The 11,768-nt window shown below is 46.0% G+C and overlaps 1 pseudogene; it reads left to right on the forward strand.

The window, feature by feature from the left end:
- The first annotated feature begins 297 nt into the window (after positions 1–297).
- LOC142421118 (endogenous retroviral envelope protein HEMO-like) lies at positions 298–11,163 on the forward strand (annotated as a pseudogene).
- Positions 11,164–11,768: the final 605 nt, after the last annotated feature.

An 11,768-nucleotide genomic window follows, 5' to 3' on the forward strand; every position in this document is an offset into this window, starting at 1 on the left:
GGAGAGCACGTAGTCTGACCTCGCTGCTCAAAGCAGGGGCAGCCAGAGCAGGGTGCCCAAGACTAGGCTCAGTCAGGCTTTGAGTACTTCTAAGGATGGAGATGACAGTCTCTGTGGGCAATCTGTTCCAGTGTTCAATCACCCACACAGTAAAAAGTTTTCCTTCTGTCTAAACCAAATGTCACTTGTTTCAATTTGTGCTCATTTCCGCTTGTCTTTTGGTGCTCTTTGTTGCCTTATGCAGGCTGGCCGTATTCGTAGTCTGTATGTGAGGAGGTGGTAGCTGGCTTTACAGCGATGTTGGGTTTCCTGCGAAGGTGGGTGAGGAGTGAGCGGTTCAGAAATTTGGTGTTGGCTCTTAACGTGCTGAACAAAACAGAACAAGGCAGTAAGGGCCCCAAAATACTGTGTCAGGTGGAGCACTGCTGCGGGTCACGTCTTTCCTGGATCTTGTGCTGCCCCAGCTTGCAACGCTCATCCTACGGTAAGGCATTGGTCCGTCTGAGTGAGGGTGGTAGTACCTGGTGCTTTTAGGAGAACAAGTTGGCACGCAATAAAAGCGTTGAGAGATTAAAGTGTTGGCCTAGTAGAAGCTAGCCTGATGAGCGAACTGATGCCGAGTAAAGCAGCGTTCAGATGTGCCTTAATTGTTTTGGGAAAAGATGGCAAATCTCATATGTCATCAAATGACCGGTTTCTGTTTGGGAATTAAGCAGCAATGTCACTTCTCCCTGTACAGTTCCCCCCCCCCCCCCCCTTTTTTATGCCATAAACTTTATTATCAACTCTGTAGAAAGAGACTGCTCGAGATGCGCTGGAGTCATTCAATCTGTTGATTAATTATAAAGAGAGGCAGTAAATGTGGTGAACTTTGCCCAGTGGTCTTTTGAGTGAGAGATTAACGTCAGAGACTGAATAAAAACAGGGGAATGAGAAGCTGCCTCTCCTACAAGGCAAGAGAGGAGGATTTTTCTGGCAAACGGTGACAGAAAGAAAAGCAGGATCTCTTTCGGTACTTGCTGCGCTCTGAACGACCGCTGCCGGGACTGCAGCGCCATCTCTCACACCGTCTCTCGCCAAGGAGAGGGGTGGGAGGTGGCATGTGTGGTGGTGGGACCGTGAGGGGGGCCTGGCAGTCAGGCCGTGGGTGCTACACCTGAACTGTTGCTGATCTGGACGGCCATGGCCGAAGGACTCTCTTTTTGTTCCCCTCCCTTTGTCCCCTCCAGTGCTGGTCTGTCCTCGTTGCACAGACATCAGGGTCCCCGGGGAGGAGGTGTCTCTCTTGAATTTTGGTACACAGATAAAACTTTGGGCATATTTACAAAGCTCTGAGCAGCAGTGAGGCTGCAAATGCTCTAGGCCTTGTGGGAAGCTGCTATAAGACAAATTAATAATTGGCATCCCTTGCCTTTTGCAGTCTGGAGAATGCTGTTGTATTTTACGGTGTCACCCCCTCGCAAAGTGCTGATACGACTGACCGTGCTCCATGCACCGAGGCTCGGTAACTCGGGGACCGTTTGCTGTCTCCTGGTGTAACCAGATGTAACCAAAATGATTAGTTTGTTCTTTTGTAACTAAGCAATATAGAGATAGGAGCGGGGTAGACAATGCCTTAATATTGTGTTTGTACACCTATGGCTATGGATACGCCACTATGCCCAAAGACAATTGGACGAGGAGTAGTACGGTCATGCTGCTACGTTCCCAGTACAGCCCCAGCCCATCTTGACAACGAGTCGAGGGTAGTTAGAATAATTGGTTTGCGTTAAGGGTGCCAAATCATTGTTAGGGACCCTGCACCATGAAGAAGGGAAGCAAGTTACGTAAGCGAGGTGATATTGCGCATGTCCAGAAGAAGGGGTCAACTAAAGGACACACCTTATGACCGAGGACCACCAGAGACCCCCATGGAAGCCCCTCGGAGCTCAAGGACACATGCGTAATGACCATGCAAATATGATAATTAGTTCTGGGAAATAGAATGAATATGCATGATCATTCCAGGAAATTTGATGCATATGCACGTAATCAGACAATGTAAGTTTCGGCTGATGTAACCTGGGGTATGCACGCTAGGTGGAACGATCCCCCGTGCGTCTGGCGCCGTATTAAAGAATGCCTGCTTCTTAATACTACGTTGGTGTTAAGGAGTTTGATTCCTGATTTCGGTGACACTGGAACCATACTGACTTTGGCCAGCTCTGTAGCTTGCGATGAACTGTAAAGCGATAAGGTTTGTGTTTCATCTTCCTCTGAGATCGGCCGTTGCTGGAGAAGTTGCACCGAATTAGGAAAGCATTCGTAACCTGGCCGGATTCTGGGAATCAAACCGAGAGAGGACTTGGTAGCAGTGGCTCCCAGGTGTTTCTTTCCATTCTGCGAATAAGGGAATCAGGGAGCCGAGAGCAGTGGTGACGTCTCTCTGCTCGTGTGCCGGGCCCTGCAAAGCATGTATTTTTCAGAGGAGAGCGTGTTGTATATGAACATGACTGGGAAAAATCCTCCCGTTTCCTGGCAAGGCAGCATAGCGATAGTGATCAACATGACTATGACTCGACCAAACACCCAGGTAAGACGGGTGACTCCCTGACGTGCAATAGCTTTATGTGTCTGTCTCGTGCAGGCGCTATTAGCTGATCTTCAGAGCCTGCGAGTCCCAAATTTGAATCTCTGGCCCGACAGGCGCTGTCGTGTGGACGTGGCAGAGCCTTGGGAGGAGAAGTTCAGGATGGACAAGGGTAGGATGGAGTTCTTGCACAGAAGACATTTCCTAGTCAGAGTTTGCCTGTGCGCAGCTACCTGTGAGGTGTCCCTGGACGGCATGTGCCAGGCTTTCTCAAATTGTAAATTCTCATTAGCCTGGAGAAAAGGAGGCTGAGGGGAGACCTCATCGCTCTCTACAACTACCTGAAAGGAGGTTTTAGAGAGGTGGGGGTCGGTCTCTTCTCCCAGGTAACAAGTGATAGGACAAGAGGAAATGGCCTCAAGTTGCACTGTCGCGGATGGAGCGAGCGTGCACTTCACTCATTAGAGAAAAGTAAAAATATAGTTTATTGATACAGAATAGGGAGTTAACAAAGTTCAATGCGACAGTGTTTTAACAAGATTCGATGGCGAGGTACACTCGATCATGTACTGCATAGAGGACAGGGTCAGACAAAACTGTCAGGGAGACCCTCCCGTGGAGTCATGAGGTTCGGAAAAAGATCCCCTTGCTTTCTAAACTCCTCCTCAGAGAGGAGTCTAAGTGTGGCTAGATCCAATCCTAGTCCCAGACTCGGTCAACGGTTTATGTCTAAAGGACTATATGTGCGCAATCAATCCTTTATATCACTTAGCTAAGATTTCAAAGTTTAGCACGTTGTTAGTCACTTACCGAGAACCTGTTGTGGCAAGGAATCTCTCAGCCTCGAGGAGTACCCTTGAGAGGCGTCCCCGCTCAAGGGGAGATCCTGGCGTGCAGCCCGCTGCCATGCAGGAGAGCTCAAAGGGCTCTCGGGCCACTCGCTATTTATGGGGGATAAGATGATTGACCCATAGTCATATTTGCATGCCGACCACAGATTTTAGTTTCTTCGGTGGGCGCATTGCACAATAGCCCTAGGCTCTTGTGTTGCTATCTGTCTCCTGAATCCACTTTGAGCCGATGCAGCCATCGTGACCAGATGCATCCATTACAATCGCCACCGGTGGTTATCACCTGAGCAGGGTTGCAGGAGATAAAGGTCGAGGGCTGGGGAAGCACACCATCACACCCTGGAGAGTGGGTTTATGTTAAGAATTTTTCAGACGGGTCATTGGAAGAGAAGTGGAATGGACCCTATTGGGTGTTGCTTACCTCTTTCACTGCAATCAAGATTAAAGAGCAGACACCTCGGACCCATTACTCCCGAGCAAAGAAAGCTTCTGAACCGCGATGGACCATCAAAAGCATTGGAGATTTGAAATTACGGTTACGATGATAACTTTATTGACTTTAAGCTCATCAGTAGATGCTTGGAACGAGAACTTGTATTATAATGCGATTCAGATGATAGCGAATGCCGCAGGGGCTAAGGATTGTTGGATTTGTACCGCCCTACCGAGAGGTGACATGAGACTCCCTTTGTACGGCATAGGGTCGACTCCTTGGAATTGTGAGAGTAATACTCGGCCTGAGTTTTGGGAAAGACAAGATGGAGGATAGTGTAGTTATGATAATTCAAGCTATGAGATCGGACCAAGATTCCAGTTGCAGATACTAGATAGTAACACCCAGATTCTAGTTAGCAATAATAGTTGCCTACGGAAGGCAAGATCCAATAATTGTCCGTGCCGCCCCCCCCCCCGATAACAAATATCATAACTGTTCCTGTAGGAACGGGTGGAATGATTATTGGATCGACAAGACTGCGGTAGAAGTAGGAACTTGGAATTTGACGGGATTGAACGTGAAACCTATAGCCCTACAAAGCGGGATGCCAGTAGAAATACATCGGTTGGATGGGTAAGCAAAAGATCATTTTATGGAGCTAACCTCACAGCCACCGATGACCCTGCAAACTACCCGACAGATATCGGTGGCTGTGTGGTGACGGTATCGGCAGAAAGCGACTCCCTGCAGGATGGAAGGGAATGTGTACCATAGCTCATTTAGTTAGTTAGGATCAAATATATAACCAGTCCCAAATACCTAGAGGTATTTTGAGAACGTCCTGGAGACGGGCTAAGCGAGAAGACCACCCATGTGCAATTAGGGGAACTAAATTTCATAGTTCTTACCGTGGCTAGCAGTAAGCCAGCTAGAAAAGGCTATAGTAAATATTTCCGCAGTTCTAGAGCAGATGGAAAATTTAACCATAACTACTATAAAACTTTACAGACGGAAGTATCTTCCCTCAGTAAGGCTGTGTTGCAAAATCGAATGGCATTAGATTTATCGACTGCCAAAGAAGGAGGTGTACGTATCATCATTAATACCAGTTGCTGTGCATATATCAATAAAGATAAGCAGGTAGAAGCAGATCTAAATGCGCTCTGGGAGAAAGCACAAATATTCCAGGAAGTATCTTCAGATGAGACTTCATTGGGGCTTTGAGGTTTATGGGATAAATTGACTTCTTGGCTTCCCAACTTTGGACAGTTGAAACAATTATTCATTGGATTGATTACTTTGGCTATTTTAGGAATATTTGTTTGTGTATTTCTTAAGTGTTTTTTTTGGTGTTACCGGAATTCAGCAGAGACGTATGGCGATTGGAAAAGAAACGAGAGTAGGCATCGTGTAGAAACGGGAAGGTATTTTACTCAGACCCTTGAAAAGGATGAAATATTATGAATGTTGCAAACATAAAATAATTAAGGATAACACCCTTCTAGGCCTAAAAAGATTTGAAATATTTTACTAGTCGTAGTTAAAGAGCCTTACTATTAAAATAGTCATTTAATTGATTTTATTGTAGTTTTTGTAGTAAGCTTTGTTTCAGACGTAATAAGACTGTATACTGAGGACTGTAGCAAGTAAGCTACAAGTCCTCAAAAGAAAAGGGATTACACTGGGATTTCTACTGGGATACATAGACTCGCATTTTTTTTTAGTTTCACTTGCATCGTTGTTCTCTTTTGTTCTCTTCCCCTTTGCAAAGATAGTTTTAGTTACCTGCTGAGCAGAGTTGATGGTAGGACATTTCCTGTAACTTCTTACCTGATAGGACTAACAGGCCTCGAGCAAGCTCGTTAAGCTTCCTAATTAAATCACGGATAACAGGAACTTGGGACCTTTGTGCTGAAGAGAAGCACCAAAGAACTAGTTTAAGTCGACCCCCTTGTAACATTCCGAGGCCGAAGGATGACCGATGAGCTAACTCAATGACTATCTATGGACAAAGGAAGCCCAAAGTTCAACTAGCAGAAAACATGAGGAAGACTACGGAAGACCACCGGGAGGGTGAAGAGACCCTAACCCTCATTTTACTGCGCATGCTCGGACTATGTAAATGAACTCTGGGAACTCATCACCATAAAACTGCCCTTTTCAGGAAATCTGATGACTATGTATGATTTTCCTGTATACGAACCAAGGTGTTGCGCTAACCTGGCGGAGCGATCCCCAGCGCTGCAATAAAGAATACCTGCTTAATAGTCATCCCGACTATCGAGTCCCGATTTCAGCTTTTCACAGCAACAGAGTAAAGGCGGCACCAGACCAGGACAAGCGGATCTCTATGCCAACTGGAGAACTGAAACTCTGACTAACCAGAGACTGTCGATGAATCGTATCAAGGTTTTTCTTTTAGAAAAGTACTGTTAAAATTACTCCTAGGACACTCTCAGAAAGTGTTATTAATTGAGCACGGTCCAATAAAAATGTTATCTCTGACATCGATTAACCTAGCATTTACCTTTTGTAACAGATATCTAGTCTTAAAACTTGTCCATTTCTTTGGAAGAATCCATAACATCAGCGGTATAATGGCCTGTTTACCATTACCTCTAATCTGCAGCCCATCCCCTCGAGCGGGGAATTTTAGCTTTAGATTTAAACCAAAGCTGTCTTCGGTCTCCAAATTACCTCCTTTCAGAATGGAATGTGGTTAGCGAACGCAACTAGAGTAGGATTACAAGATTTAAAATACCCAGTGACAGGAAACTTCAAAAATGACATTGCAGAATAGGCTAACCTTAGATTTACTGTTACTACCGGAACACAGGGTATGTCAGTACCTAAAACTGAAAAACAAAGATTGTTGCATCCATATCCCCAATATAACTGAACATTTAGCTCAACAACTAGATGAAATAAAATAAGTGGCAAAATCAAGTAGAGATATTCAGGCCTCTAAGCAAAATGTTACAAAGTTTTGGGTTCGCCCTAACTGCACGGTTGGCAAGTTTACTTCAAACGATGATTATAATTGTCATCGTCGTGATATTCATCTGTATTGTTGTTAGCGGTGCCTTAAAATGTGTTACACGACTAATTGTACAAGTTACTACGGGAAATAATATACTATTAATGAGAACTAATAATGAGACATATGGGGACTATGAAGAAAAGTCTTATAGTCACAAACGGGGGAAATGTAATCTAACAGGAGGTGGTGGAAGGCCAGGGCTTACGTAAAGCCGATAAGGGGGATTCAGACTGGAAAGGGGAACATCTAAACAAGCATTACTGTCCTTGGGAGTAAAGCACATCCTGGAGAAATAGGAAAGCTAATTACCACGTTTTGGGAACCATCTGAGTCTAGTAGTAGAAGTGTGATAAGAAGCACCCTCAGGCGACCTATCCTCATTATAATACTAAAAGTCACACCCCTCGAGCCGGAGACCCCGGCCCAAGCAGAGAGCCCTCACCTCTGAGCGTGCGCAGCATATTGAAGGAGCGCTGTAGCTTTAAGTTGAAGTAAGAGGAATGTAGACCAATAGAAAACTACTTTGTGTAATTACTTATGCCTACGTATAACAAGATCGTATAAATACCGTACCTGCGTGACCGAACTTTGCGCTAGCTTTGCGGAGCTACCGCCTAGCACCCATCTCCGCGCAGACGTGAAATAAAATATCTCTGCCCCGTGCGTATATCGGCGTCTCGCACACCGGGTAAACGACCTCACACTTGTGGGATAACGCAGGCACGTCGCCGTTGCTGTTATCCAAGTGTTCCCAGGCACAGCAGAGTCATATGATCAGCAGTACAGCAAACTGTGAAAGCAAAAAGCAGCAACTAACAAGCACTAGACTGTCATATACAGTAAGGCAAGCACGCCCCACGGTAAGCACAGAAGCCTGCCAATTAATCGTTAAACAGCAATAACAGCTGTAACTTTGATCTAGCACATGCCAATCAAACCTGTTGTTATTTCAAACCCTTTGAGCCCCACGTTGGGCACCGAAAAGGACCGTCACGGTTTAACCCCAGCCAGCAACTAAGCACCACTCAGCCACGTGCTCACTCCCCCCTGGTGGGAGGGGGGAGAGAATCAGAAGAGTAAAAGTGAGAAAACTCATGGGTTGGGATACAGACGGTTTAACAGGTAAAGCAAAAACCACACACAAACAAAGCAAACCAAGGAATGCATTCGCTCGTTCCCATCGACAGGCAGGTGTTTGGCCATCTCCAGGAAAGCAGGGCTCCATCACGCATAACGGTTACTCGGGAAGACAAAATGCCGTAACTCGGAACGTGTGCCCCCTTCCCTCTTCTTCCCCCAGCTTTATATGCAGAGCATGACATCATATGGTATGGAATAGCCCTTTAGTCAGTTGGGGTCAGCTGTCCCAGCTGTGTCATGTTTGTGTGCGGCCCCCCCCCCCCCCCAACTTCTTGTGCACCTGGCAGAGCATGGGAAGCTGAAAAGTACTCGATTTAGTATAAGCATTACTTTGCATCAACTAAAACATCTCTCTATTATTCATACTGTGTTCAGCACATATCCAGAACATAGCCCTATACTGGCTACTATAAAGAAAATTAACTCTATCCCAGCCAAAACCAGCACAGTCTCTCCGGCCCCTTCGGGACCTCTCTCACCCCTGTGACGATGCCTCTCGTTCTGTCAGAACCTTTGGCTAAGCCGTCTTTGCGCTCCACAGCAGTCTGCTTTCTGCCTTATAGTATGTTTCTGTTTGGTATCTGGCACCCCAAAGATGTCTATCGTCGGCGCAGATCTCCTCTTGAGTTTTTCAGAGAAGGCGATAGCCTTCACCTGTTCTGATGGACGCATCTCCCGTGGTGTTTTCTGCTGTGCTTTGCAATTTCTTTTTCTTCTAACTACTTAGGTGTTAATTAGGCTGCTTCATACAGCCTCTCATACATTTCTTGTATTTCCATGGTTTTTTTCATGTTTTCTGTCCTTTGGGACTCATGTAGTTCTGTTAACAGAGTCAGTCGGAGAGACCGTCAAGGTGCCTCCGAATCGTTAGTTATTTACAGTAAATAGTTTACTTTGCAACCAGAGATATTTTTGAGAAAGGATTCTTACAGGATCTAGATCTGCTTTGTCATTCAGTCCCATCCACAACGTAGTTCTCGTAGAAGTTAGGAAGCATGTGCGGTCTTGCTAGAAATGAAGCATAACCCTATAGCATTTTGTTATTTTCTATTGGGAACTAAAGCACATAATTTTTGATAATACTATTGATATTGCATGTAACGAGCTACTTTCCTACATAGCTTAGCATGACATCTATCTTTTTCTATCTACGCCCCAGAAAAATTAAATTTAATTTTTTTACCCTGTCACATCATCGATACAATAGATGCAGTTGCAGTAAAGGAGCAGGGATCATCGTCGTCTCCAGTAAGGGTCGCTTTTTCTGTCCAGTACTTTGCATGCTGTAAGCTTAAGGCAAATGAAAAAACTCCCTGCTGCTCCTGTGGCTGCCTTTATGCTTTCTGGTGGTTTGCCCCTCCCTGTTCCCAGGGAGGCGGGAAGGGTGGTGGGCAGGGCCTGGGGTATATGAGCCACAGCCTCTCATCAGGGAGCTCATTGTGTTCCTGGGCTTCTTGGTTGTGTGTGCTCTGTTGTTCCTTCAGTTGATTGCTGGTTTTGAGGCAGCTTTTGAGCTAACCTATTTGGGTAGTTGTGTTTTGATATTAAGAGATGTGGAGGTGTCTGTTTGAGTTAAGGGCTTCAGGTCCACTCAAGGTTTCACCAGCATATAGAATAGAAAGCACATTTATATGCAGCTGTTTTTTTTTCAGATGAGTAATTTTATATTGTGTGTTCAGGGGTGTCAAGATGGTTTAATACTATGTTTTGGGGTTTTTCCCTTGCTCTAAGTGCATTGTATTTTTCTGCTATTCCTGACTTTATTGAAGATGGAGGGTTTTTTTTTTTTTTCACTAGTTTGGCTGTATACTGTGGAAGTTGTTGATATCCTCTCCTTATAGGACTGATGGTGAGATGATCTAGCAGGTGTTAAGGTGAGCGTCTCATATGCATCTGTATATTTTAGCATTTCTCAAGAAAGCAGCAGGGACATAAGGCATAGTGTGTTTGAGGGTGTGGAACGGCTCATTGCCTTTCCCGATTGTCCACAGAGTACCATGTTGTCTCTTGAACTTTTGCAGCTTGTGGCAGGCCCGTCATAGATTATAAGCACGAGGACCTCACTTATTTTGTGGGCCTGTAGCAGAGCCTGGAGTCCGTGGGAAGACAGAAGATAGGAGGCGCTCACAGGGCACAGCTTGGAAGAGCAGCTCCCGAGGAGCGGCCGATACAGGGGGTTCAGGGGTGTGAGTACAGTGCAGGAGCTGTTGGGAAAGAGTGGGGTCTTTCCCTGATAGTTCAGGAGAAGAGAAGGGGTTTCTAAAGGTTTGGGACCAGGGGATGGTTGGGAAAGGGAGGCGGGTTCATCAGCCTTTCTCAGATGGGTTTTGCACTTGGATTTGGGTGTCGATGAGGTCTGTATTTTAGTCTCCCCACAGCTGACGGGAGGTATGCCAAAGTTGCAAGAGAGGCAGCGTAAACTGTCTAGGCCTTCCCATCACAACATGTAGGGCTGAACCTCATCTCGGAAAGCATGAAGTATGTTAAAATTCATCCTCCAGAAGTCGGAGGTCTCTGCTCCTCTGTGCCTTTTCCTTACTTCATTCCTTGACTGAATTTTTCCATCCATCCCTTCACCGTCCCTGTAGATGTCACAGTCATTGTTATTTAGAGGCATTGACTAGGCACTTATTTCCAGATTTCTTGTGTCATTGTCTTCCTTGGAATTTCTTGGAGAAGAGGATGTGTATTCTTTGTACTTGTAACAATCTCCAGCCAGGGCTGTGTTTTTTTTCTTTAGCTCAGTCCTGGGCACACAAGCTTTTCCTATTATTCCATTTTTGCCTTTTTCCTGAAGTGTCCAATGAGGTCTGGTTTAGTATCAGTCACGGCAGTTAGATTCTCTTGTTCCTGTTCAGCTATTGTGTTTTTAGCCCCAGTTTCTGTAGTCGTAAGGTGTCCATTTCAGATCTTTGAGTCACCATGTCACACCACGGTGGTTTTTTCCATTGGCCACCTGCCGCTGTAATTCCCTAAGGGGCTTTGTAGGTAATTGGGCTGGAGGGTCTCGAGCCCCTTTCACGGTGCACCTCTCATCCTCGTGGTTTCATCTGTCAGGCAGTCTCAGTTGCTTCACACTCGGTTGCTTTTCTTAGGCCGGCTGGGCATTGAAGATGATGGTTCCTGAGTCATTGGAGATGGACTGACTATACAAGCGGGCTCCTGTTGTGGCCAGTGACCCTGAGGTAGAGCACAGGAGGTGAGCAGAGCTGTGTTAGACTGCTGGGGGAAAGGATGTGTCTGGGGTGTGACTGTTAAGCTAAGGGAAAGAAGAGGGAAGGGTGTATACTACTTCTGCGTGTTACTGTTGTCTTTTCTTGAACTTGCTGATGTTGCTGACTCAGCATGCCAGAGGGTAGCACAAAGCACGGATCGACAAGGTTAGCGGAGCAAAGGGGCCAGAATGGGGTAGGCTTGCTGTTTGTTATGGTATTTGCCAGCATCTGGTTGACTTTATTTTATTCTTGCTGCAGATGCACAGCAGGGAGCCGGACAACGAAGGGAGGAGGCGAGCGGAGCGCAAGGAGAAGGTAGGTCGGCATGTGATGATGGAAGGAACACGCCGCTGTTAGTGCCTGTGCGATTAGTTAATGCTCTGTTTGAAAGGTGTAAAGCGACCCGCAAAACAACGTGCAGAGAAGGATGTCCGCACCTGAGCTTGTCAGGCGAGGCGAGCGATGAACACCAAACCGTAGCAGTGGTTATTTTTGAGGGGTAGATTTGTGAGCGGGC

Source organism: Mycteria americana, chromosome 26 (assembly GCF_035582795.1).
Source record: "Mycteria americana isolate JAX WOST 10 ecotype Jacksonville Zoo and Gardens chromosome 26, USCA_MyAme_1.0, whole genome shotgun sequence".
Taxonomy (NCBI): domain Eukaryota; kingdom Metazoa; phylum Chordata; class Aves; order Ciconiiformes; family Ciconiidae; genus Mycteria; species Mycteria americana.